General features: G+C 42.3%; 1 protein-coding gene across 1 annotated transcript in view; it reads left to right on the top strand.

Moving 5' to 3' along the window:
* The first annotated feature begins 19,482 nt into the window (after positions 1 to 19,482).
* The window catches only part of FRS2 (fibroblast growth factor receptor substrate 2), a 51,304-nt gene continuing 43,066 nt past the window's right edge, over positions 19,483 to 27,720 (top strand). Inside the window, exon 1 of the mRNA XM_018576378.1 lies at positions 19,483 to 19,694. The gene's annotated coding sequence lies outside the window, so the exon portion shown is untranslated. The remainder of the gene's footprint in view (positions 19,695 to 27,720) is intronic.

The raw sequence follows: 27,720 nt of genomic DNA, 5'->3' as shown, positions 1-27,720 counted from the left end.
CGGCCCTGCCAGAACTATGCTCGGATCAAGGGTCTGGTATGGAATTTTAGGGGGGACCCCATGTTCCCCCCCCCCCATTTTTGGGGGTGGGTTCCTCCTTAAAATTCCTACCAGACCTTAAGGGTCTGGTATGACTCTTGGGGGAAACCCCACACTTTTTTTCTTTAAATGGGGTCCCTCCTAACATTCCTACCAGACCTAAAGGGTCTGGTATTGTTTGGGAGGGGGAACCGCACGATTTAGATTTAAAAATAAATAAATAAATGTCATTTTTTTTCTTTAGAAATGTCAGTTTTTTTCTATACATCGTACAGATTTGTCACTTTACAGGACCCCCCAGACATGATATTTAAAGGAATTTTTCATTGTTATTGTTACTCTTTAAGCAATGTTAAAATTACTGCTCCTTTAAAAACTGTATTTTGTAAAAGTTTTTTTTTCATTGATACATGTCCCCCAGGGCAGTACCCAAATCCCCATACACAATTTATGGCCAATAACTTGCATATAGGCCTTCAAAATGGGGACATTTGATTTTCAATGTTCTGCCCCCATAGACTTGCATTGAGTTTGAGTTCGATTTCCATGTTTTTTCCATGTTCGAAAGTTCAAATTCGAACCAAACAGAGGAGTGTTCGGGTCATCACTACTCCTGAGTTCAATGTCTCTCTAATTCACTTTGGGGCTGGATTAGGGTTGCCATTGCAGTACATTCACATTTACAACACTAGGGGGCGACAAATGGTTTCACAAATGTTTCTAACACTGACTCTGTTCATTTTCAGAGGCATATGGATTTCCAGATGTTTATTTATGCATTCAATGTAAATCACATAAACGCTAAGGAACCTCTTTATAAACATCAGCTAAATTATTGTTTTTTCTTTCCTTTTTGTTTTCTACTACACACAAAAGAAATGGAAAGTTTTACTGTTGACGTAAACATAGAGAAAGTAAAAAGATTGGCAACAATGGCAAAACATATGGAAATAAAAAAAAGAAGAAAATTACATTGTTGCACACATTTTTTTCAACATTTTCTGGTGGAAGGTCGTTATAAATTAACTGGGGTAGGGTGTGCACCCCCCTCTGATGCTGGAAACAGTGTGAGGTCCTCTTTTAACATTAGGTACTGTGAGTATCCTGACCTCAAATGGAGATTTGATCCTCTGTGTACAAGCTCACCTTCACAGCTTGGTCAAGCAAGATTCCTTACTTGGGGCCTTATTTGGGGGTTTACCTTTTCCAGTTTGTTGTATCCGCTGTAGTTGCCTAGGTCAGAAGTAGCCAACCTTAACCCTGCAGCTGTTGAACTACAAGTCCCATAAGGCAGTGAAAAACTTTGACAGTCACAAGCATGGCTTCCAAAGGCATGACGGGATTTGTAGTTTTCTCACAGCCTGAAATTTGGCTACCCCTGGTCTAGGTGATCGTTATAAACTATGCACGGTATGATGCATTGTCACAGCCGCTGGTTCCAAGTAGCTTGGTCAGGATCGCAACTGCGGATTCAAGGGATCGAGGTGTGACTAATGGGCGGCACTCAGTCAATGAACCCCAGGCGTCACTCTCTTGCAAAGACAGAGAGTTTGGGGTTCTTGCATCATTTGCCGGTTTTAACTAAAGAACACAAAAAAGGTAGCGTGAGTGGTACTCGGCCGTAACCCCACGGAGGCCAGATGGTTCCTAAGTATATGGAGTGCACGTAGTTACACTGAGCAATCAGTCACCCCAATATAACTCCAGATATATATATAGACAGTTCATATTAGCACGGGTTATGAATCTCACAGTCCCTCTAGGTTAAGCAGGCTAGATACAACGTATGCAGATCTCAAGGCAGTATAACATAGGCAGTCCATAAGTTATGCACAACTCCCAATCTAGTAGAGGACGACCTCTAAGTCCCATATGATGGCTCAGAGAGCACTGAGAAGTACTTGCGCTTTTATGCACTGGTCTGCAGGGTGTTGGGCTCGTCCTCTTGGAGTAAGTGGAGGCAGGCTTCCTTGGAGCAAAAGGTCCTGGGGTTTGTTTGGGCTCGCGAACCCAATAGTGAACACCCTGCAGCGTTCACAGGCAGTTTAAATAGGCTGTGACGTCATGCGGCCGCGGCGCACTTCCGCGTTCCAGCGTGGAGCCCATAGTACCTCCCCTAATGGGGGAGGGAACCCTCGGCGGCTTCCCTGTCTGGTGTGTTCCACGCTGGAACGCACACGGGACGTAGCACGGAGCCGAGGTACGTTACATACATGGGCGATTTTAATCTGTATAAATATTACGCCTGTACTGTCTGAGGAAGCAGGCTGAGTACTCAGAAACGTGTAATGTATTCAGGACCGTGTCTATAATGAGGCAGCCTGAGACGGTTGCTTAAGGTGGCATCTCATTGGGTCACTAGGGGGAAGCGGCAGGTGTGCCTGCCTCCTCTTTTTTGCCACAATATCCCAGGTTGCCAAAAGCTTTTAGCAACCTGTGACGCTCTAGCCGACGTCCCGCCAAGCTTGAGGCAACCAGTGACATCACTGACTACAAGGAGCTCAGTGAGAAGCTCTTGCTGGTGTCTCGTTCAGCTCCTGGCAACCAGTGATGTCAGTGAGCTAGGTGGGACGCCAAAGATAACACCACCTCTGTTCCACTGCCACCCCTCCCATCTCATCATGCAACGACAGCACCTGCCGTCTTAGGTGGCAGGTGATCTAGGGATTGCCATCCTCCGACTATCAACCATTAGAAATAGTAATATATAGTAGTAATATATATAGTAAGAAATACAGTATGTATGTATTGTGAATATCAATTAGTGGATGATAAAGGTCATAGGTATGGGAAATATTAAATTATTTCATGATAGCTGCTCGCATCTACATAAAAATTATTTCCCATTATTTTATGGAGGTTTTTTTAATGACATTGTAAATGAAATGTTTGTTTTAGACATTATACATTTATTGTTCAATACGTGGTACACTGACACCGAAAAAATATCTGGTGAGTTATGGTCTGATATTAATAAGGGATGCAGTGTCTGAGGACTGAGGAATATGAGGGGAATAAATCAACATGAGGTTTCAGTAAAGCACCAGTAAAGTTATTTGACAGGTGTCTGCAATTGCTTTTTTGAGATGCATGGCTTCTAATATTTATTGGCAAAAAAGCACAATCCAATATTACTGAAGATTGATACAAAGAAATATAATATTTATTAACCACTGCGAACAAGTTTATACTTTTTCACATGTGTTAAAATCAGTTTGGAATCTGATCAAAACCCCAAACAACTATACATTTTCTAGCAGAAACCCTGTAAAATAAAAAATGGTAGCTGCAATTTTTGCAATGTTGCATGTTATTTGCGCAAATGTTTATCCAATCAATATTTTTAGGAAAGAATACACTAAAATTAATTTGAGTGCACGCAAACAGAATATAATACACAATGATTTGGTAAAATATAAAAGAAGGGGTTGTGTTGGGTAAATACAGTCATGTGAAAAAGAAAGCGCACCCTGTTTGAATTCTATGATTAAAAGTGGAAATACACACCTGGGCGTTCCAAATAGGCTCGTCTTCTGCTTGTTTTTTGAGCCCGTTTGTAGCACGTTTTAAGCACGTTTATTTGTTCACTGAAACACGCGTTCGACGCTCGTTTTTTAACCTCCCTGGCGGTATGATTTAAAAAAAAAAAATCCTTTTTTTCTCTATCTTTTTTTCGTTTAAAAAAAAAAACTTTTTAAACTTCCCACCGGTTCCGCCCCCCTGCGACCCAGACGCTCGCAAGGGACGGAACCCGGAACACGCCAGCGGCCGGAGGACACAGCGTGGATCGCAGACATGGTATGACCTACGCTGTATTCCCATGTGTGAATCGGGGTTACCGATTTGTTAACCCTGAGCCACACTTGGGAATACCAATGGATACGCGCGGAAATACACCCCAAAAGAAGCTCCTGTACTAGTTCGGGCGTAGGGCGTTTTTCAACGCTGAAATACGCCCAGGTGGGAACCATGCCCATAGGAAATGTTGGGATTTCACTGCTTGAGCGTTTTTCAGCACTTCGATCAGCACTGAAAAACGCCCAGGTGTGAACCCAGCCTAAAGCATCACAATGAGCAGAGACAGTGCACTAAGAGAGAGAGCTATCCCTAAGATTAGATGATATGTGTTGGCGCTGAATGTGAATTCTTGAAATATAGACAGTAATGATAGTGTTTATTGATTTTATTATCACAACTGATATTTTATTCAATGTACAAAGAAACCATGGGAAAAGAAAACACGAGTAGACTGTAATTTATTCTTTAGAGTATATCCAATCTCATTGTCCTATTTTATTTGCTATCTCTTTATATTTGAACATGTGTTCTTTTCAAGGATGTTATTATCATTCCTGTGTTGCATGACTAAGCAAATGGACCTTGATGTAAGGTTATATAATGATATACTGTATAGTAATACTGTGACTTCTCAATCTGCAGTTTGCTGAAATGTAAAAGCAGTCTTTAGACACTGAAAGTAGGTACTGTAGTAAATAATTTCTTATCTAGCTCGGTCCATATACCAATTCGACCATTCATATTTTTTGTAAGGTACCTTGTACACAAATAACTACATATTTTATGTTTGAATAATATAATCTAAGAAATCTACGTTGATGTTCTATCATACTTCTAATGTTAAAGCTGAACTCTGGGCAGATATAAACTACACAAATGCAGTTCTGCAATCATTAATGTCAGAAGCATGCTGATAGGAAGAGAAAGCAGATGACAGAGAGATGAGCTCTTCGCTGTGCTGCTTCTCTTTTCACTGTCCAGTTATAGGCTGGGGGTGGGTCCAGGACAACCTAGGTTTAGAAAAAAAGGGTTTGATAATTCTGGCCATCAGATGACATCTAGCAGAAGAAAGAAAAGTACTGATTAAACCTAAATATGGCAGCAAGGGCTGCTTTTGTTATTTTATCATTTAATGGGCTATTCATTTTTATCCTGTGATTTTGACTGTCGGTTTACTTTAAAATGATAGCTTTAATTATTCCATATATAACAACTTCTTAGAGCAATGATACACGAGAACTCATAAAAAAACAACCAAGTATCAGTAACAAAACAAAAAGTTGTTCAGTATAACTAAAAAGAGGTAGCCTTGTTCCCAGAACCTCTGCTTAGGTCAAACAGATATATAAGCTTCCAGAGATTCCCTATTGTGTACAGCTAATCCTCGCTTACCGACTTACCTGCTTTGCGACCACTCGCACTTACGACCGACCTCCGATCGACCTCCGACCTTGCGTGTCAGCGTCAGTTAGACGCATCGCCGGCGGAAGTGATATTCCTCCGTTCTTCACTGCGGGTCCCGGTAAGTATTTTATTGCCCGATGTTCAGTACACTGTTCAGTACTGTACATCAGCATCACTATACAGTACTGTACTAATGCAGTGCAGTACTGTATAGAGTGCCTCACCTAACGACCAATTCGATTAACGACCTGGTCGTAGGAACGGAACTACGGAACGGTCGTTAAGTGAGGATTACCTGTATCTGCAATGCATTAAGTCATCCACACATCTTTATTAGGGAAGAAAATAGACAAAATATCATCAAAACCAGCCTCACCTTTCACTATTTTATAAGACCTACCCCACTCAAACTTTGTGTTTCAGTTTTGGTTGGGAGCCAGGATATTGAATCACCCACACTTTTTGTCATTAGGACTTAAATGGTCATGTCACACAATAGTAGTTTGCATCTTAACCCCTTGTCACATGACCAAAAACAAAATGCCCCTCCTGGAACTGCTTTTTTCAGATATATTTTCTCATGTTAAAGCAGAACTTATGACAAAACTTTCTTTTAGGTTTGGATAAGGTAAACTCTGTCAGCTTTATTTTTTGCCCTCTGTGTCCCATTGGGGAGATTTCCCTTCACTTTCTGTCCTTTAACTACAACAGGATGCAATAGGAAATCCCTCCAAAATAAGGAAAGTCCCTGGTCACCAATATAAGTGTCCTCATTGGACGGTTTCCCATGCATTCCTGTTCTAATGACAACCCAAAATGTTGGATTTTGTTTCACTTTCAGTGATAACAGACAAATAAGAGAGAGTGAACATACCTAATAGGAACCCAGGCAGCAATACAAAGGGCTGACAGGTGTTCTAATCCCTCTTCGCTTCACTTCACTTATTTGTATGGCACTTTCGACACTAGATGGAGCCGAGGAGCATAGCAAATTCCTATGCTTCTTGACTCCGTCTAGTGGTGAGCGTGCCATGTGAATGGCATTCGGCCAGCCTATGTTGGGGCAGATGATTTACAAGTGTATGCAAACTATCTAGTCTTAAAGCGGACCTTTACCCATATCTTTAAAATAACAACAAACATACCTTTAGAAATGTTTAGCAATGACCATCTACAAACACATTCTTCTAGATAATTGCCGGCTTTGTATACCTTATTTTTCTTTACTTCCCCAGTCGTCTGACAGTGGCCATGTTGACTAAGGGCAGGTTTCAAGCTCTCCTATTACTTCCTGGATTTCTGGCACATGTACATGACCATGCACATCATCCTAAGGGGAGGAAAATGGCTTTCCCTGAGATCTCATGAGATTACAGATGAGATTTCCCAGCAATGCTCTGCTGAGGACAAGGCAATCCCAGTCATTTTGACCTTTCAGAGGAGGAAGTGAATGCTCTGCATGTGTAAGTATTTCAAAATCACAGTATTTTACACTTGACATGTCTATGTTATTATTAATCATTATACATAGAGGAATGCAGATATTTGAGTGTAACTGGGAGCTCAATACAATAAAAAATGCAATTATTCCTTCCCCTATTGAATGTGACAACTGTAGTACCAATTTCAATTCAAACGATATCTCTCTAATGGAAATTGAACTTTTAGAAGGTTACTCTTTGTTTTTTTAATCTATATTATCTAATACAATAAAAAACAATTTGAAACCACATTATCCCCTCGGGCTGTATTTTAGAATAACAGTTCCTCACTGGGAGCAGAACAGTTTCTTTCTAACAATCCAGAAGTTCAAGCATCTGTTCATGCTCAATAGTATCAACATTTATTCAACTGTATAGTTCTTCAGGCAAAGCAAAGTTACTTCTCAATGCAATAAAATGCCAATGAAGTTAGAACAGCATAGTCAATGTCCATGTCAGTATGAATACTCATGTCCACTCTTTGCTATAAATCGACTCCTATAAGTAATGTGTAAGAGTAACACTTCCAGGTAATAATTGTTTCTCACAGAGCTCACGCTATAGAAGCTGACAATGCCTTCATCTGTTTTTTCTTTACAGGACATCTGTTTCCTCTGTCCTCCTCTTCTCTGATGTCCCATGGAGTCTGTGCGGGTGGACGCTGCTCCATAGACTTACCTTGTGTCTCTCCTCGTCTCCCGGCCGAACATCTGAACTGCCCATGCGCCCGCCCCAAGATCCTTTGCCCGAGAAATTTTCAGATGTTCGGATGGGAACGTGCGGCGGAAACACAGGTACGTATTAACCCTTTAAAAAAGTTTGTTTTTTTTTTAAATCGTTTTGCATATATCTACTGCTTGAATGAAATTGGTTGACTCAATGATGGTGACTTTAACAAATTATTTTGAACAAATTACATTTTGTTCAAACTAAATTCTGATGTGCATGGCCAGCTTTATCCTAGTACCTGTGCATTTATTGGCTGTGTTTACAAATGTCTGATACAGTTCAGCCCCTGATGCTGGCTCCCACTTTCTTACTTGTTACAATGTTACAGTCTGTTTAGTGGTGGAGGTGTGACTGAGGAAAAGCTGCTTCCTGCCTTGAGTAAAATAATGACACCATCTCCTCCTAAGCAAATCACTTGACTGGAGCTCCAAAAATGCTTTTTATTGATAAAAGGTGCAGCTTTTTTTTGTTTAATCAAAAATGATAAAAGATGAGTCACAGATTTTTCAAATTGAATTCACTGAAAACATTGATAAATAGACCCCGTAAAAGTTACTCAAAGGTGCAATTTAAGCATAATCCATCAAAGGAGATAAACCTCTTTATCTGTTTTTAAACAGAAAAGGGAATTCTGGAAGGGATGCCTCACCACTCTAGTACTTGATAGATGAAATGAAATTCAAGAATGTGACTCAATGTACCGACAGCTATGCAAAATTGCAGCATAGGGTACTCTTGTTGCATTACCAGTTGTATAGTATAAATTAAAAAGTGAAATATGGAACTCCTTATATAGCAAATGTATAGACCAGGGACCAGAAGGGCAGTAATCACACCACAGGAATCTATAAGAAGTGAAGAGAGTAGCCTTCAAATTTAGTTGAAGGCCACAGAGAACACTTTTGCCACTGTTGCCAACCAGCATTATCAGAGCTGCTGTAAGAAATGAATGGTCACAAGGCATGGATAAAATACATGGAACTACTTTTGTATACTTAATGGGCAATTGTATCCAGTTTATATCCTAGACAATTTTCCAGAGAGAACTTAAAAAAAAGTATTTTAAAATGTATAGAAAACAAATGTTATATTAGTTTATTAGATTTTAAATTATTTGTGGGCGGGGCCAGATTTACACTCCTGGTGCCCATAGCAAGACCTATCTGCTAGGGTCATCACTTGCTGAGAACATCCGCTTGCTTTACGGGTCCTTACTTGGCTTAGAACAGTGTCTAACTATGTATATAGAAGATTTTTGTGGTTCTCCTGATGAGAGAAAAAAATGTGTGGCCAATAACTATACAGGAAAACGTTGCCTCATTCCCTCTGCCACCTATAGGCACAAGCCTGCAGTGCCTAATGGTAAATCTGGTTCTGCTAGGAGGAAAAATGATAGTTCAGTTAGAGAGTTTTTAGAGCTTTATATAGGATTATTGTTGGCATTGCATATGTACATAGTACATATGTACTCTAGGAATTACAAACAGAAGTTCTGCAATGCCACAGTGGTCACCAGGATAGAAAGTTAAGGGAAATACTTCCACTGGGACAGGGAATATAATCCTTTACTACTCTATGCAAAACTCTATATTGGTTGCAAGTAAGGAGTTAATTAGTGTCTGTACACTCTATCATTTAACATTGAAACTCTTGTGGCTATTTGTATGTTCAGTATTCGGTAATTCTGGTTTCCACTGAGATCCCCTTGAAGCCAAGATCTTTTACACTCAATGAGAGAATGTATGCAGAGGCGGCAACTGTAATCTATTGTGTGGCCTCAGGCATAGATTAAATGCTTGCCGTTGCCTGGATCCCAGAAAGGTGTAGGTGTAAAGAAACTGGCAGACAGACCTAGAAAAGGAGGATTAATATGTTGTAATGCAAAACATGTTCTTCCCACCTTCCAATAGCAAAAAATTGTATTACTCATACTGTAGGCAAGCTTACAGACACCATCATTATATACCTATACAAATAGTAAAAAAGAAATGTTATCATAGTGTCACTTCACCCAAAGCTCATGTTTCAGTTTTTGGTAGATGCTGGAGAGTTAAGCCACCTAACTGGTTTACTTCACTTCTCATGGATTCCTGTGGCATGATTTCTATGCTTTTGGTCCTAGGTATATACATTTGCTATACAAGCAGGTCAAAATGTCCTTTTTTCATTTATTTTATAGAATTGACAATGCAACAGGAGTAGTGGGGACTCTCCAAGAATAACTGGAATACCCAAGCTACATTATAGGTGTGAACACGCCAGGAATAATGGCAGGAAGCTCTCCCCATTATAGCTATTACGAACCTGGTCTGGGAGACTGGATGGTTGAGGAGGCTTCTCTTGCACCTCGTGTCTAAAAGCCCTTTGAGGATGGTGACAGAGGCCAGGCAGACACCGAGTGGCACGAGTGCCAGTAGTTATGAAACCGTGCAAGTAGAAGGGTAATCCAGAATTCAAAGTCGAGGCAAGCCGAGGTCAAAATCCAGGAGGTCAGTTGCAGTACTGAAGGAAGAGGCAGAAGAATAATCAAAACAGTCCAGGGTCAAAAAGGCAGGTGGCAGTCAAGGCAGGTAGTTGAGGCAGGAACGGGTCAAAATCCAGGCAACGGCAATCTAATATTCAAGACAGGAAACAGGAGACACAACACAGACAGGAGCTGATAAGACAATCCAGCAAGTAAGTGACAGGCTGGCTTGGTTTAAATAGGGAAGTGAACTAATCAATTATGTCACTTCCTGTGTGCCTTTGGCACCTTTTTCTTAGAACACGCTCCATCTGCGCATCACTTCCTGTGCGCCTTTGGCACATTTTTCTTACAACACGCTCCATCTGCGCATCACTTCCTGTGCGCCTTTGGCACATTTTTCTTACAACACGCTCCATCTGCGCATCACTTCCTGTGCGCCCTCTTTCTGTGGGAAGTGGTCGTTGTGCGCATGCGCGTATTCTTCTGCCGGTACTTGGCGCATGCGCGGAACGGGCATGGTGCTTACGATAGCCTTTGAGAGATACAAGAAACCAGCCCTCCATCTGAAAGACCATTCAACAATGAATATGAATTGTTTATCATTAATATACATGGCTGTTCTGTGTATAGGGAAAGAGATCCTTTTAAAGTTCACCTGTTTTTTTTACTTAAAAAATTACAGGGTGACATTAATTATCTCTTAATTTGTATTCCTTCCTTCTTTTCCTTTAATGATATAGCAATAGAATAAAAAAAAATAAACAACCAAAAGCAAATAAACAAATGAATTATATAAAACACATATAAGGAAGGAGAAAAGAAAGGGAAATATTGATCCCTTACCATCTGTACTGATGAGCCTGGGCTTGCTGTGAACACAGTTTGCTGAAGTTCACCCAAGCTGCTCAAAACTGTGACTGCCACCCCCCTCCTGGCCCAATCAGTTGTGGAGAAGAGCATTCCTCTCGCCGCAGCTATACATCACAAGTATTCCCGTGCTGGTATTTGAGCTGGGAGGGTGGAGTGGCAGTCACAGTTTTGAGCAAGCTTGGGCGATCTGGGTTCACACCAAGCCCAGGCTTATCTACTCATGTGGTGCTGCCAAGGGTCTGTAACTCTCAGCAATGTCATATTGCTTGATGCAATGGGACACCCAAAGGTCTAACTTACTATATGAAATAACATATTGAAAACTAGGTACAGCAATTAAACTTTTAAAATCTGCTAACATTTATTTTTAGATAAACAGAACAATAATAACTTTAGTTAAATACTTAATCATTTGCATAATAATATGGTAATAAAAAAGCAATAAAATAACGAGGGGAATGAAATAACTTTTTAAAAATAATAATAATCATCATCATCATCAACCCTATATTAATTAAGGATGATATAACTAGGGATGAAATAATAAATACATAAAAAAAAGGCATTTAAATGTCAATATTATGTCTTTATAAATAGGCCCTTATGACAAATTGTGTTGTGTGAGGTGTGTTAATTGTCTTTGTGCATCATCTTAGTATCTGCTGTATGCTAAATGTACAAAAAATGCCTATGTGATGTCAGTCAACAATCAGAACTTTCTTTATCTGCCTAAGATCAGCTTTAAAACTTTTCACAGCAGCGTCACACAGGGCAATGGGATTACAGAAACTTTGCTTACCAACCTGTATTACCAGTTCTTTTGTGTATGTGAACGTTCTAATATTATTCACACTGGCTTAGGAAAACTGCCATACACAGCAATTACTCAATGCAACAATTATTCTAGAACCTGAAGACTGTAATGCAATAAGCAAATGCCAGAGATTGAATGTACTTTACAAGGCAGTGATCAATCATGCCGTGCATTTCATCATTTCACGCCCGCAGGCTACTTAACAAAAACTATTTGCCAACAAGTGTAAACAAAACTCAGAGACGACAGAGAGGTAAAAACCTGCCAAGACACACATATTCCTGACGGGATCGGGCCATAAAAGGTGCATCCTATTGCACAGAGAACACAAAGACTGCCCCAACAATTCCAGACAGAGACCATATAATTTTGCAAATTAATTATACCACGCAGACTGTCTGCAGAAAAAGAACACCCCTTTAATAATCATAAACACACAACTGTGAGAATTTGCCAGTCCACGCAGATCTAAGTATTATACTGTTTCATGCAGCATTAGAACTAAGTACTATATTTTAAATGGCAAAACCATCTAGTTATTACAACAGTTCATGAATGTCCTTTCTTTTTACCAAATGTACATTCACCATCTTACATAAACGTGCCCCACTGCCATTGGAAAAAAAGTGGCATCTGGCCTACCAGGCCACAGAGCCCCTATAGACATACAAGTATAATGGAGCTTGGATTATGAGGCTTTAAGGACACAGGCACAAAATATATGTTTTGAATGCTTCCCAGATGAGTTCACATTAGCGTTTCCCAATCTTTTTTCATTCACGGCACCCCAGTCTAAAGTGCACAAAACACTAATGTCAAAATTGCGTGTGTTTCCCCAAAAATTTATACCAGACCCTTATCCTAGATAGGGGTTTGGTATGGATTTCAGGGGTTACACCATGCAAACAAAAAAAAAAATATGTTGGGTTCTTCATATCAGATCCCCCCCCCCCTTCACATCAGAAGCCCCCCTTCCAATTAGGATCCTTCTTCCCATCAGAGTCTCCCCTTGCACATAAGAGTCACCCCTTCACAATGGAAGCCACCCCTTTACATCCTCAGACACTCCTTCACACCAGAGTCCCGCCTTATAATCATCTCCACAGTGCGGGTGTGACAGTTTGGCAGAGGGTGGGAGGTGGAGCAGGTATGGACAGAAGTGGACTTCTGTCCTCTTCTCAATGCTGGAGGAGGTCCTGGATGCATCCCGTCCTGTACTAGCGTCATATATTTCCATGGTGCTGGTGGCTGGCTCACCTGCACAATTGAAATGCATGGCACTATGCAAGAGTTTGAAGACACTCTTGATAAAGAAGTAAGGCACCCCAGGTGCCACAGCACCCTGGTTGAAAAAGCCTGGTCTCCCTTTCCAAAATAATCTTATTTTCAGGCAATCCCATATAGTATGCAAAAAAGTTTAAACTACCATGCAACCTCTAAAGCAAATCGGGAGCTACCTCCTTCAGATTTTGCAAATTTTCTGAAGAACCATCTACCAACGCATTAAGTACTTAGAGTTTGTCTCTATTGCCACGGTGTTTACTGAACAGTGGGCAATAGTATCCCATATCTGAGACCAATTATTTTTCTCTATCTTTCCACCCAAATCTCTCTCCCATTGTTTGATGTAAAACTACGAGTGAGGAATCTTGCTAGTTCAGCAATATATTATATACATACGAAATCCTATATATTATATACATACGAAATACCTTTGCTACCGGGGTTATAATAACATCTATGTTCAAGCTCTGTAAGCTTCGGAAATCCCTCCTCATTTGAATTTCCTTTAACCATAATGTTGATAAAACTTTTTATCTGAACATACCTAAAATATTTTGGAAAGAAGTATATCAGTTGACAAACAACAGTGTTGGGCACAAAGTTAAAGTGGAACCCATGGGAAGCGCTATTGAATTTCAAACCAAAGGGGTGTACTAAATTAGTAACATATATACTTACAGCTGTAAAACAAGTTTTAGAGAAAACATGAAAGGCTGGGACCCCAAGGATATATCAGGTTGAAAAAAAGATTGTGTGGTATGCAATGAATGAACAACTATGGGCAGTAACTAATGATAAGGTTAAAAAACTTTCCAAAAATTAGGTACTCCTGGGTAGAAATGTATATGTCTATGTTATTGAGTTAAGATAATATGAATAGAGGAATTATAAAGGTGCTGGTATGGCCACCGGTGGAGGCGAGGTATGGGGGGGAGGCATTAAGCTGGAGAGATGTTTTAATAATTTTTTTGTCTGTTCTGCATTGTCCCGTTGCTGGTTTTGTTGTGACATACAACAAAATTGTATGTCAGTTTTGCTGTTGTAGATTATATATCATGTGAAGAAGTTTTTTAGGTAATTATTATGTTAAAATTGCAAGATGTATGGGGGTTGTGAGTTTACATTGTGAAGTAAGGAAACAAACAATGTAAGGTTGATTGTTTTATGTGTCTAAGTGTTCATTAACAAAACTAAATAACAAGATTATAAAGGAAAAAGACGGGTTTCCCAAGTCATTTGTTGGGTGGACTGGGGCAGGATACCATTTTGTCCACCACTTTCTGGCCTTTTCTTCCGTTATCTCTTGGGCATATCTTTGAGAATATAGAAACTTACCTCTTGATGAATTATTTCATTTTTTGCATCTCTTCCCTAATTAGGGATAAGTCACTATATCCACCTTTGACAGGCTTTGAGCATATCTGCTTATGCTGTCCTCTAGGATCTAAATTAATATCCATCCTTCATTTACATTTAAATAAACATCTCCATTTTTCATGGTATACATATGTGAAGAGATGGGAATCGGATTTACAATTAAGCAACATAAAAAGCAGCACTTTTTATTATTAATGTTTGCTTCTCTTAAAAATGTTAATAAAAGCATTGAAACCGAAAAAGGCTGGTCTATATTGCTTTGATTTGCCTTTCAGTTGAAGGATCTGCTTCAAGTTGCTTCAAGCTCTTTTGTTGCTTCAAAGTAGCTTTGAGCTGTTCCATTAAGGTGCTTTTGAGTTATCACCAAACTTGTTTTAAAATATCCTCTCAAAATGTCCTCCCAAGACCTCCTGCTCTCTAGCCCCCTTATCCCCTCCTTCCATGCTCACCTCCAGGACTTCTCTGCAGCCTCTCTCATGCTCTGGAACACAATACCCCAACGTATCTGTCTATATCCTACTTTGTCTCTTTTCAGGCAATTCCTGAAAACTCACTTCTTCAGGTACATCTACACCTTCAATCAGCTCACCCCTCACAGTTATTACCTTTTGTATCACTTGACCCTTCTTGTAGATTGCAAGCTCTCACTAGCAGGGTACATCTAATCCTTTGTATGGAATTGTTTTGTAACTGTTCTGTCTCCCCATAGATTATAAAGCGCTGCATAAACTGTTGGCACTATATAAATCCTGTATAATAATAATAATATAATTCTTTCATGACAGCATTTTTATCGCCAGGAAATGCCCAAAAATGATAGCCACATCTAAGGACTTGCAAGCCAAAAGATGTTACTTTTTTACTTTGGTTTATATATATATAAGCCTTGTACACAAACATGCAAAAAATAAAACAGTGTGCATCACTAAGAGTTATCTCACAGGGATGATCCTGTTGCTGCCCGCAAGAGGATCGCTAAAGAGAGCCCTCTCCTGCTCCTATGGCATCTCTCACTCGATGGCCGAAAAGCAGTAGAATCTCACTTGCCAGCGAGGGAGCAGCAATGGAGAGACATGTTGTTAGTTCACTCAGCGAGGGAGTGATGCTGGATAAATAGGTAAGTTATCACGTACCTGGTAGAGGACCAGATGAGCTGAGGAGGCCTCCCTTGAGGACAGGGAGTGAGTAGACAGAGAGTAGCACGGGTGCCAAGGTGTTCAGAAACCGTGCCAGATAAGAGTCCAGCAACAGGTTCCCCGGGATGATAAGTAGGACTGGTATTCAGCTGAGAGGTCAGCGTGGGCTGAAGCAGGAACTAGAGCGAAGTCCAACAAGCCAGGGGTCAAACCAGTAGAGCAGCACAGTACCCGGGAGAAGACAGAAGCAAATCCAGGAAACAAGCAGAGGTCAAGGGCAGGCAGAAATCAGGTGTACTCAGGGCAATCCGGGTCAAGGCAACAGGCAATCAAACTAACAGGAACACAGGAAACAAGGGCACAAGCTGAAAGACCATTCAGCACTGGTCAACTGGGCAGTCTGGTTTAAATAGACCCATCAATTAGAGGGAGTCATGTCACTTCCCGTGCTCCACGTTAGCGCGTCACCTATGTAGCGTGCACTTGCGCATGTTTTTTAATAATGCGGAAGACTGGGACCCACAGATTGCGCAGTAGCGCATGAACTCCCGGCCATAGCGTTACAGACAGTAAGTATTCTTTTTTACTCTCTTAGCAATCTGGCACTGGTAAATTGCCGCCAGCTACAGGATCACTAGAGAAGCTTGTTCATGCTGCTAAAATCAACTGCCCATTATCCTTTGGCTGGGACAGATGGTTCAGGAATGCTAGAAGATACAAGATTGACTTTTAGTGCTGCAATAACACTTGTGATTGCAGACAGTAGCACATGGCTCCAAATCAGATGCATATGATCACTGCAAATGTTTCAACTTATCGAATTTCAGTGGAAGGAAGCTTACAATTGCTGACAGTAGCATTAATCAGCAAGTGAAAATGATTTTCTTATATTGTTTTTATTAAAAAGGAAAGTTTATACACAGAAGCGAGATACAAACGCACAATGGCTTAGTGGTTATCCATCCCGCCAGTACGACTAGGGTCCTTGGTTTGAATCCCAACCAGGACACTACCTGCATGTCCTCTGTATTTTCTCCCTTAGCTTGTGTGTGTCCCCTCCCACACTCCACCCAACTGTGGTGAAACCACAAATCCCATCATGCATCTGCTTTAGGAGTCATGTCTGTGGTTGTCAGAGCTTTGCAATGCCTAATAGGATTTGTAGTTTGCCTGCCCCTACCCTAGACCAGCCTTTCTCAATCAGGGTTATATCGCATCCTGGTGTGACTTCTGGCTTCCTCACGGGTGCCACAAAATATTGATGTTAGTGGGACGGTGATGTGAAGGGGGCTCCTGATGTAAAGGGAGAACTCTGATGTGAAAGGGGCAGACACTGATATGAAAGAGGGGCTTCTGATGTGAAAGGGGGGCTACGGATGGAATGGGTGACCCTAATACGGGGAGAGATCTTGATTTGAAGGGGGGCACTTTAACATAAAGCGGAAACCCTCTTTTATGTGTGTTTTTGCGCGGGGTCCCCCTTAAAATCTATGACTATTAGACTGGGGTACCTCGAGATTTTGCAAACTTTTAAAGGGTGCGGTGACTAAAAAAAGTTGAGAAACACTGTCTGAGATAAGCTCCTTGAGGGCAGGAAGTGATGTAAATGTGCAATATGTAAAGCTCTGCATACATTGTTGGCGTTAAATAAATGTCTATAATAATAAATGATTTTTTGATATATAAAATAATCTTTATTTAGGTATATTCATATACAAACAACAAAATAAAAACACAGAATAAAGGCATCAGGCTGAGTATGTCAATATGAATTTACACAGTGGTAACATTCAGCAGAGGGAAGACCCCTGGACAAAGGGGAAATCTCCCATCCCCAAAAGAGGCCTAAATTACAGAATTACAAATAGGGAAACATACAATCAATGCATAACCATCAGGCTAGAGCTAAAAACATTATTTTAACAGTACAGAAATATTTTCTTTTTTCACAACCAATTAATAATTGGAATAATAATAATGGATAACCAAAATGTCCTTATTGTCCCTGCTGTGCTATGATGGGATTCATCATTGGCCATTATGAATATATGGAAGGCAGGATGGGTTGGGCAAGCTTCAACACTACCAGGAAGTGTCAGAGCTTTGCTAGATAAGAATGAACTGGCATTCAGGCATTGTAGGGTGAATGCAGGCTGCTGCAGGTAGCTCAGGTTTCCTGCATTTTATACATGGTAGTAGCTTTTTTTGTGTGTGCGTAAGTACAGAGTAAAAAGATGTTCACATAAAAATGTTTGGCTTGGCCCCGTGCTGTCACATGGAGTTAGGGAGTAAGCCCTTAGCCCTGTGTAAGCTGTTACAGGGTCTTTCTTTAATTCCAGTGGCAGAACAGTGAAGTGAAGGAAAGGTATACTATATGTCCCTGGGGGATTGAACATTACACCTCTGTGCTGTCTATTTGGAAATACTTGGGAAATCTCTGGATCTTACTTGGAGACTTCGGCTGAGTTTGCCTGTCAGATCTCCGGGGCAGCTGAGAGTTCCCTCCAGCTCAGTTGCTATTAGGTTGACAGGAATAGAGATGGCCCTTCTTCTGTCAGCTGGCTTCAAAATCGCCTGGAGAGTGGGAATGGTTCTTTGGACTATACTGAATATTTATGGACAGGGGTGGGAAACTCTGGCCCTCCAGCTGTTGTGTAACTACATAAGGCATTGCAAGACTGACAGTTACAGGTATGACTCCCAGAGGCAGAGACCCACCCCTGGCTTAGGCCCTGTTAACATCTGTGCGCTGTGGCAATGTGTGTGAAGATGTGTGATTTTATGTGTGGTGTCGCAGCCTGCCAAAACCTGTCACTTTATAAAATGCGCTGTGGTTGCCATTCATTGTTAATGTAGCCCTAATGCATCTTCTATTTCAGGTGTGTGAACTTGCACCAAAATGCATAGTAAGGAAGTACCCTGCATTCTGGTGTGAGGTGCAGAGATTGATGTGATTGTTGTGCATAGTGAAGTCCAGTGCAATGAATAGGCTGCCCTATATGCATCACACAAAAATGCATGCACTGTCGCACGTGAACCGGGTTTCAAGCAGTCTCTGTTCACACCTGTATGATTCAAAGGGCTTTGGCCATCACATGACAAAGAAAAATCCCATAATTTTCTTCTGAGTCCTATTCACATCTATCCAAAGCCCTTCCGTGCGCTTCAAAAAGGTGCAGGTGCTTCTTTTAGTGTTTTTTTTGTTTAAAGCGGACCTTTACCTCTTTGAGTAAAAATCACATCAGCATGCAGTTCATCTTACAATTATTAATTCAACATATTTTTATTTTACTTACAATTTCTTTTTTCTACTTCCTGGTATTCTTTGGCACAAATGATGTCATCGTGCCCATGTGTTGCATCCTGGGAAGGTTGCATGAGTAGAGCACTGCTGGGAAATCTAATCTGTAATCTCACGAGATCTCAGGGAAAGGCATTTTCCTCCCCTGAGATGATGTGCATGGTCACATGTCCTAGTCACATGTGTCAAGAGTTCCAGAAAGTAAAGGGAGATCTAGTAATCTGCCCTTAGTAAACATGACCACTGCCAGAAGACTGGGGAAGAAAAGAGAAATGAGGAATGCAAAGAATACAAACCCGTCAATTATCTAGATGTATGTGTTTGTATATTGTCATTACTAAACATTTCTAAAGGTACCTGTTAAAAAAACAAAACATTTCTAAAGGTGCCTTTGTTGTCATTATAAGGATATGGGTAAAGTTCCTCGTTAAAACTGGAGACTTCAAAGAGAATGCATGTAAAATGCATTTCTGCACATTTTGGTGCAGGACAAAAAGCTCCCTAGCAACCTATACTTTCCCCCCCCCTCCATTCCACACGTCCAAAGAGCAAGAAAAGCACATGAAAACCAAACAGAAAAAAATGTGCTAAAAATGCATGAAAATACAGACATTTTTTATTTATACAGACATATGTATGGATTCACCATATAGTACATTTGTCTACAGGCCTATACATTAGACCATTGAGAAGTAAAGAAGGGACAGTCCCTGTAAATCAGGGACAGATAGAACAGTGCCTTGCAGTGACTCTAGCAGGGAAGGCCCCTGCTGCGTTCCAGCCGGTGACGTCACGAAGGAATGAGAAGAAGCGCTCGCGCGCCGCTCACCCACAGCTGGATAGTGCGCGCACCCGTACCGGTTCTCGTCTGACCCGGAAGCAGTAGTTTGTGGAATCTGCGCAGAGCGAGCAGCGTCGGCCCAGCTGGCGGCCTGGAGCCCGGGGAGTGATTTGCGGCCGGGAGTGGAGCCTCCCGGGTTCCCGATGGAGAGCCGTAAGTAACCGGACGAGGGTAATAGGGCGAGCTTTAGGCCTCTCATGTACTGCGATGCTTTCACATCCTCCACAGCAGCCCCGGGCTGAGCTCTGGCGGGGAACATGGCTGCCCCGTTGTGATGAGCTCCGGTTAGTTTCGTGGATGCGGCGGGGCATGTGTGGTGGGTTCCGGTGTCCGGCTGTGTGTGGAGGATGTTCGATCGCTTCCAGGTTGTTGTTTTGAACTTTTTGTTGTGTGTGTATAAAGCTTTAAATGACGATCGCAATGCACAGGCAGAGTTTTCCCTTCTATCCAGCTATACTTTAGCTGTACCTTGGAGTAATTGAGGGGCTTTTCATTCTCTCCGATATCCTGGTTACGTTATGTGTACTACACCAGTGCTTGCAGATGCCATCTAGTTGTGAGTCCATAGAAGAGGCATTCAGCTGAATGAAAGTGATGCTTGTCTGTCTAGCAGTAAGTGCTTAGAAGACTGATATGTTGTGGACTTCTAAAAACAGCCCCCATTTTCTATGGAAGCATTCCCACCAGAGCGCAACTCCTTGCTTGTAGCTTCAAAAAGTACATTAGCTCTTTTTTTTTGCATTTTTGGCCCCATAGACTTCAATGTGAGGGCCCCTTTTAAAAATTACTTATAATGTGCACTTCTCATGCCTAACAACTGTCTCCTCCTGCTAGTAACTAGATTTCCATTGACTAAAACAAAAGCTACCATGCTACGAAAATGCTCATGCTTAAGTGTGAATGGAATAGGCAAACCCAGCACTCCAGCTGTTGTGGAACTACAGGTCGCATGAGGCATTGCAAGACTGACAGTCGCAGGCATGATGGGATTTGTATTTTCGCCACAGCTGGAACGCTGAATTTGCCTGCCCCTGGCTTCACTGTTAGAGACCCTGTCACCACACTACACATTGAAGGTATTTAGCTCTTTCTGTAACCCCCTGTCTTCTATGAGGGTTTCCCCCCCCCCTCCAAAGTCTGCAGCTTGGGCCACCTTCCCCCAATGACACCACAAGGGCTTCAGAAGAGGAATAGGAAGCCTCATCAGAGCACACTGAGGCCTCCATTTACCTTGTAAACAATCCAGTCATGTGAGCACTGACAGTCACATGACTGGATTGGAGCACAAGTTCACTTCTAAACAAAAACTTACTGGTCTGTGCTCCCTGTCTAACCTAGATCCCACACACCCAGATGCTTACCATCCTCACCAACAAATCTTCTCTGATGCTGGATGTGCCTGCAAAGTGAATTTCTATGGACTTGGATAGGGGCTGAACCCCTAGCATCTGTAGCGTAGCCCTATTCAAGTGTATGGGGAGACATCGCAAAGGCTTGTCTGTACCAGGAAAGAATATCAGGCCAAGCAGAGTAAATAAACCATGGAGAAGTAAAATCTAAGGAATAGGTAACCATCTAGATGGGTGGGTTTAGGTTAATTAGTATAGGACAGGGGTGGACAAATTAATATGGAATTTAAGAGCCATTCTGTCCAATCCAGGAGCAAGCAGGTTTATTTTTTTAGGAGCTAGCCCCGTTGACGACAGCTAGAGAAAACCTCAAAAGTTAGGCACAGACTAATTTTTAAGGAGCATTGGCTACCTGACTCCTGGGATTTGTCCAGCACTGGTTTAGGAAACCATCGAATTTGGGCTAGGTTAGGTCGGCTTGTACATTGATAGTTCTGGGATTTACCATGTAGTCACGTAGATCCTTCACCATGAAAAAATAGCACCTCCCCTTTTCTAAAGTGACAGGTTCAGTTTAAGAAAATGTGACTGAAATTGCAATGTCTGTGGCCAGCATGAGTCTTTGAAAGATGATAGACTGGCTTTTTTTGACCTAATCATTAGAGGTTGAGCATAAACCACATAATCCCACAACAGTGTCATTTGCGGGTTTAGGTCTTCATGGTTGACGCAAGACTTTCCATATCATTTTCACTAGTTGTGTATTTTATAAAAGTCCCCAAATATATGGGATGTCCTGGCCATAGGATCCCTGATTCTGATCAACACCATGCTGCACTGTGTGGGACTTGGCTTCTGTGCTCAGCAGTGTGTGTCATTTTCTTGTCACATGATGCAGGGTATAGGGGAAGCCAGGTCCTGATTCCTAGCAGTGTGCACAGTCTGGCAGGCCGCCCGTCTGATCTGAGTGGGAGAGCTTTTAGAGTCTTGTCTGTTATCCTGCAGTAAAAACACATTCATCTATGTGGCTGCTGCACATTTTATTCACAGGATTACTAGGTTGAAAACAGTCAAATAAAAGAAATCCACTAAGCGGCAAAATTTTAGATTTTTGTTGCGGAGGTTTAGATATGTTTTAAATGCATATTTAAAGGGATCTATAACAGCCCTTTCATACCTGCATGTGTGCCTTGACTTTTTCCACGCGTTTTTGCCTAGCATGTTTTGTGCGGTTTTTTTTTTTTTTTTTTTTTTTTTTTTTGTGCATATTTTCACAATTGTTATACGCACATTTTAAAAAATATTGCGGTCAACGAGGAAACGCACAGGAATGTGCAAAGCAGGCTTCTCAATTGAAGTCTATGGGGCCATAACGCACTGCAAAACGACCCAAAGAAACTTTTTCCAGCGACAGGCATTTTACAACTTGTGACAAAACACTCAGGTGTGAATGGGGGCTATTGATATCAATGGGAATTTATGTGCTGTGCGTTTTGTTGTGTGAATGGGGACCTAGTCCTGGACAAATCTCACCCAGAACTATGAACCAGCTTTAAAAACTTAGGAGCCATCACTATGTTACCTGCAAATGACTATATAGTAGCTAAAAGATACATAGTTAAGAAACAGTTTTTCTCCTGCATTGTCACCTTGTCACACTGGCGTCCGATGGAGACTATAAGTGAGCAGGAAAACCAGTGTGAAGCTGGCCATACACCTATAGATTATGTGCAGCTTTTCTATGGTCAGATGGAAAAAGTGCAACAAATTCCTCCATCTACGCTACACTTTGTGGATGGAGGAATCTCCCACTGAGTCAAACTTCAGTATCTTGCTAGTCGGCCTCGCTGGCTCTTAAAATACCTGAACAATGCCTGCATCCAATCAGATTGTTCAGGTTTTTTGAGAGCCAGCGGGGCCGACTAGCAACATACTGAAGCTTGGCCCAGTGGGGGATTCCTCCATCCACAAAGCGTAGTGTAGATGGAGGAATCTGTTGCACTTTTTCCATCTGACCATAGAAAAACTGCAGATAATTGTAAGGTGTATGGCCACCAAAGAAGCTGGTGAAGCAGATATCCTGTTTCATCACACACTGAAACCGGAAGTGATGTAATGCACATCACTTCCGCTTTCAGTGATCGGACGGAAGATCAGCTGGTGCTGATCTCCCTCTGATCAAAGTGAACAGACCCACGGTGCTGGTCCCGGGCCCACACAAGGGAGAGCGGAGCCCAGGATAGCCAGCCGCCGAGGGGGGCATACACTCCTTTGCACCTCACAAGGAATTGTACAGTTTTATAGCCTTCGGAATGCTTGTATGTAAACAGCCATCGTTGGCTGTAAAAAAAAAAACAATTTAAACCAAGATCATATCTTAGTATAACTGGTTCAGGTTGCAAGCATTTAATTTTGAATGGGCTTCCAATGCACAAGAATGGACCATAAAACAACATTAAAAATGTGTATAACAGGGTCTTGGTGAAAAGTGTAAAATTGTTATCTACGTCATTGTTTACTCCTTACTTCAATCTAGAGGTCATGTGTTTCTGAAGTTGCTTTCTCACATTCATTGCAGAGTTGCCTAAGGGCTTGTTCACACCAAATGCAGACCAGATCTGCATGAGTTTCTGCACACGCAGTGCAGTGTGTTATACTGTGTTTTTTGCCGCGTGTTTGATGCGTTCTGGGCCCTTTTCTGTTAAAAAAAAAAAAAAACTTTTTTTTGTTTAAAATGGGCTTTCTGTGCGTTCCAGAGCAGGTAAAATAGGGCTTGCTGCAGTTTTTTTTTACATGCTCTGAAACTGAACGCTGCGTTGTGAACTAGATCCCAAAATACCATTGGAATACATTGGACGCAGTTTTGACCCGGTCTGTAACTGCTCTGCTCCTGGAACGCGCTTGGTGTGAACAAGCCCTAAACTTTGGAAATCAGTGGTCTTATGCAGGTTCAGGTCAGTTTTGCAGGTAACTTTCCGTTTGCAGAAGTTGATCTATGTCAAGGCAATGCAGTTTAATTACTTTTGTGGCTATTCGCAAGACAGGAGCGACTGGTTGGACATGAGGACCAGCATGGGAAACTGTAATCTAATGCCTAGAAAGAGCTGTCATTGACTCTCATGCTGAGCTCCCATGCACTTTTTTCCATGCCCTTATAGTTTAAGATAATTCTCCAAATTGGCTTTCCGGGTACCCTATACTGACTTTTAGTGACCCTTTTCCTGGCCCTACCTGTGTTTTGGTCCTTCAGAGAAAGATGGTGCTTTTAGGTGGAGTATTGGTATTTAGAGGTTAAACATGCATCTTCCCATGGTGTTCTTCTCTTACAATGTATGCTAAAAAGGTAAACATTTGTCTTCTCTAAAGTTGCTCATACACTGGTCGAATTTCGGCCGGTTTAGTGTTTGGGGCTGTCGGCTCCCTTTGGGCTGGCATTCCTCAATCAGCAGATCGAAGAGCCGGCTTTTCGATCGGATCCGACAGTCAATGAGCTGCCCGCTCTGATCGGGTATTCTGACAGGTGTCGGTGTCACATGTCAGAATACAATGTAAACAGCGGGATCAATCCCTCGATTGACATGCTGTTTGTGTTGATGGAGTAATCCGGTCAATCAACCTGCTGGTCGAATGAAAAAAAAATTATAGGTGTATGGCCAGCTTTAGTTTGTATGCAAATGGTTGGAATTCAGGAGCCAGTCTGTCCAATCCAGGAGTCAGCATGATATTTTTTAGGAGTTAGCCCCATTGACCACAATTGGAGAAACCATCAAAATTTAGCCACAAGCTGTCATTTTTTAAGTAGCTTTGGGTACCTGGCTCCTGGCATTAGTCTAAATGAAAAATATAAATTTATTAATTATGCCAGTACAAAACAGCACATTTTTGATTCTGTAGCTGCCTTTACAAATATATACCAATGTATGAAAAAACAGATTGGCTCTGTTAGGTTGCATGTTAGTTTTTACCATCCACTAAGATTATGGGCTGGGCAGGTGACCGCTGGTGTGAGGCCATAACTCCTGTGAGGTTGGCTAAGTTAAATACATGCAAGCGCAAGATTGTAGTGCACTCGCATAGGGCTGCAGCTAACGATTATTTTCATAATCGATTGGGTAGCCGATTATTAAGTTCGATTAATCGGATAAAGAAAAAAAAAAGGCTCCAGTGATGGACTACTGAGATTGTAGTCCTTCACGGAGCAAGCTTGGAGCAGTGGAAGTAAAAAAAAAGTGTGGTGTTCAATATAGTACATTATACAGCGTCGCAATGCAGAATACCAGCAGCTATAGAGGAATACAGCAAATAGCAGCAATAGTAATTATATTATAATTACTATTGCTGGGATCTGCTTTATTCCTCTATAGCTGGTGAGAGGAGACGTGTATGATGCGGGAATAGAGGGGACGTGTATGATGCGGGAATAGAGGGGACGTGTATGATGCGGGAATAGAGGGGACGGGTATGATGCGGGCATAGAGGGGACGGGTATGATGCGGGCATAGAGGGGACGGGTATGGTGCGGGCATAGAGGGGACGGGTATGATGCGGGCATAGAGGGGACGGGTATGATGAGGGCATAGAGGAATGGGGTGCAGGGATGGAATGAGGTGCAGGGATGGAAAGGAGGGGTATTATGGTGGAATGGGGTGCAGGGATGGAGAGGACGGGTATGATGGTGGAATGGGGTGCAGAGATGGAGAGGACTGGTATGATGGAATGGGGTGCAGAGGACGGGTATGATGGTGGAATGGGGTGCAGAGGATGGGTATGATGTTGGGGTGCAGGGATGGAGAGATGGGTATGATGGTGGAATGGGGTGCAGAGGATGGGTGTGATGGTGGGTAGGGGTGCAGGGATGGGTATGATGGTGTGATGGGGTGCAGAGGATGGGTGTGATGGTGGGTAGGGGTGCAGTGATGGAGAGGATTGGTATGATGGTGGAATAGGGTTCAGAGGATGGCTATGATGGTGGAATGGGGTGCAGAGGATGGGTATGATGATGATGGTGGGTTGGGGTGCAGGGATCGGTATGATGGTGGAATAGTGTGCAGAGGACGGGTATGATGGTGGATTGGGGTGCACGGTGTCGGGTCCCAGGCTCCGGGCACTTACTGTCTGAACATTCCCTCCATGTCATGTGAACGGTTCAGTCTGGATGCCAGCTCGTCCCCAGCCATAGTCTCCGTCCCCCGGCTGACACCCGTCGCACTCACATCCCCGGCACCCGTCATGTGATCGGCCCGGCTAGATGTGAGGAGAGCCGGGGGCTGGACCGCGAACATTCAATGTAATAGATAGCCGACTAATCGACAATCGAAAACGTTGACAACGTTTTTGACCGTCGATTTTAATTGACTAAATCGAATCGTTGTTGCAGCTCTACACTCACATCTTCAATAAGGGACTGGTTGTTGTGGTATTTTGTCTGTTTATTCTGCTTTTTGGCTGTCGGTAATTTTACAAAGTATGCACAATCCTTTTTTTTCTTCTGTATGTTTGCAACCCTTGTGCCTGGAATTCTGGGCAGTAAGCTAAGACAAATTGGCACAGGTCTGCAGCAACACTGAGGATGGGAGGAATTTAAGTATAAAGCTGGCCATACACCTATAGATTATGTGCAGATGTCCTATGGTCAGATGGAAAAAGTGCAACAGATTCCTCCATCTACGCTACACTTTGTGGATGGAGGAATCTCCCAATGAGCCAAACTTCAGTATCTTGCTAGTCGGCCCCGCTGGCTGTCAAAATACCTGAACAATGCCTGCATCCAATCAGATTGTTCAGGTATTTTGACAGCCAGCGGGGCCGACTAGCAAGATACTGAAGCTTGGCCCAGCGGGAGAGTCCTCCATCCACAAAGTGTAGCGTAGATGGAGGAATCTGTTGCACTTTTTCCATCTGACCATAGAAAAGCTGCAGATAATCTATAGGTGTATGGCCAGCCTAAGGCTGAACTCCATTGTGAATTGGTGTCATGGCATACTACCCCCTTCTCTACCCTTCTCTTCAGGTGTGCATAACTATCTCAGAGTAGATGTTTGACTCAGCTACACAGCTGAATAAAGCCAACCATACACCGCCAGATTTTTCAATCAATTCCCTTTATCCATGCTAAATAGTGTGGATGGAGAAATGTCCACTGCCTGCTATTGTGTTCAGCAGCCACGATACCCTGAGCTGTCTGAAAACCTGCGCAGTGCCTGCAGTCACTGTCTGGTTGAGAATTCTCCATCCAGCTCACTCAATTTTTAAATTGACTTTTGTCGAGCCAAGTGGTGCTTGCAGGGCTGCCCTCTCCTTGAATTTTGTCCGATTTCGGGGACCAGACATTCACTATTAAGGACCGGAGGAAGACTGAATGGCTAGAGGTGTGGTGATGTCACTACACTAGTGTTCCATTGAGAACTACATGTCCCTCTGCCGCAGTGGCTGATAGGTCCTGTCAAAGGGTCTGCGAATAGATGACATGGCTGTGTGGGCGGAGCAACACACCGTAGTACCGTATACAGGTCTGCAAGGAGAAGAAGCCCACGATTCAGGAGATTGGGAGGGCTGGGATCTGCTCATGTTTCATGTTGTACCCTGAATACGGCACAGTAAACTAAAGCTGGCCATAAGCTGCTCTATTTTGTTCGGTCAAACTTGTGGACTGAATGAAAAAAATAGAGCAGATTCCTCCATCAATGCTAGGAGCGTGTTTATCGAGGATTCTCTGCTGTTTGGTACTCAAGCTTAGTACACATGAATCGTGCTGAATCAGCCACAATTCAATCCTATGGAGCAATATATCTTTAAAAAAAGTTAATTGTGTTCTCAACTTTTGTTGAAGG

The sequence above is a fragment of the Nanorana parkeri genome, unplaced genomic scaffold (assembly GCF_000935625.1).
Source record: "Nanorana parkeri isolate BGI_ZX_2015 unplaced genomic scaffold, ASM93562v1 scaffold65, whole genome shotgun sequence".
Lineage (NCBI taxonomy): Eukaryota > Metazoa > Chordata > Amphibia > Anura > Dicroglossidae > Nanorana > Nanorana parkeri.
This window is presented reverse-complemented; position numbering and strand designations above follow the sequence as displayed.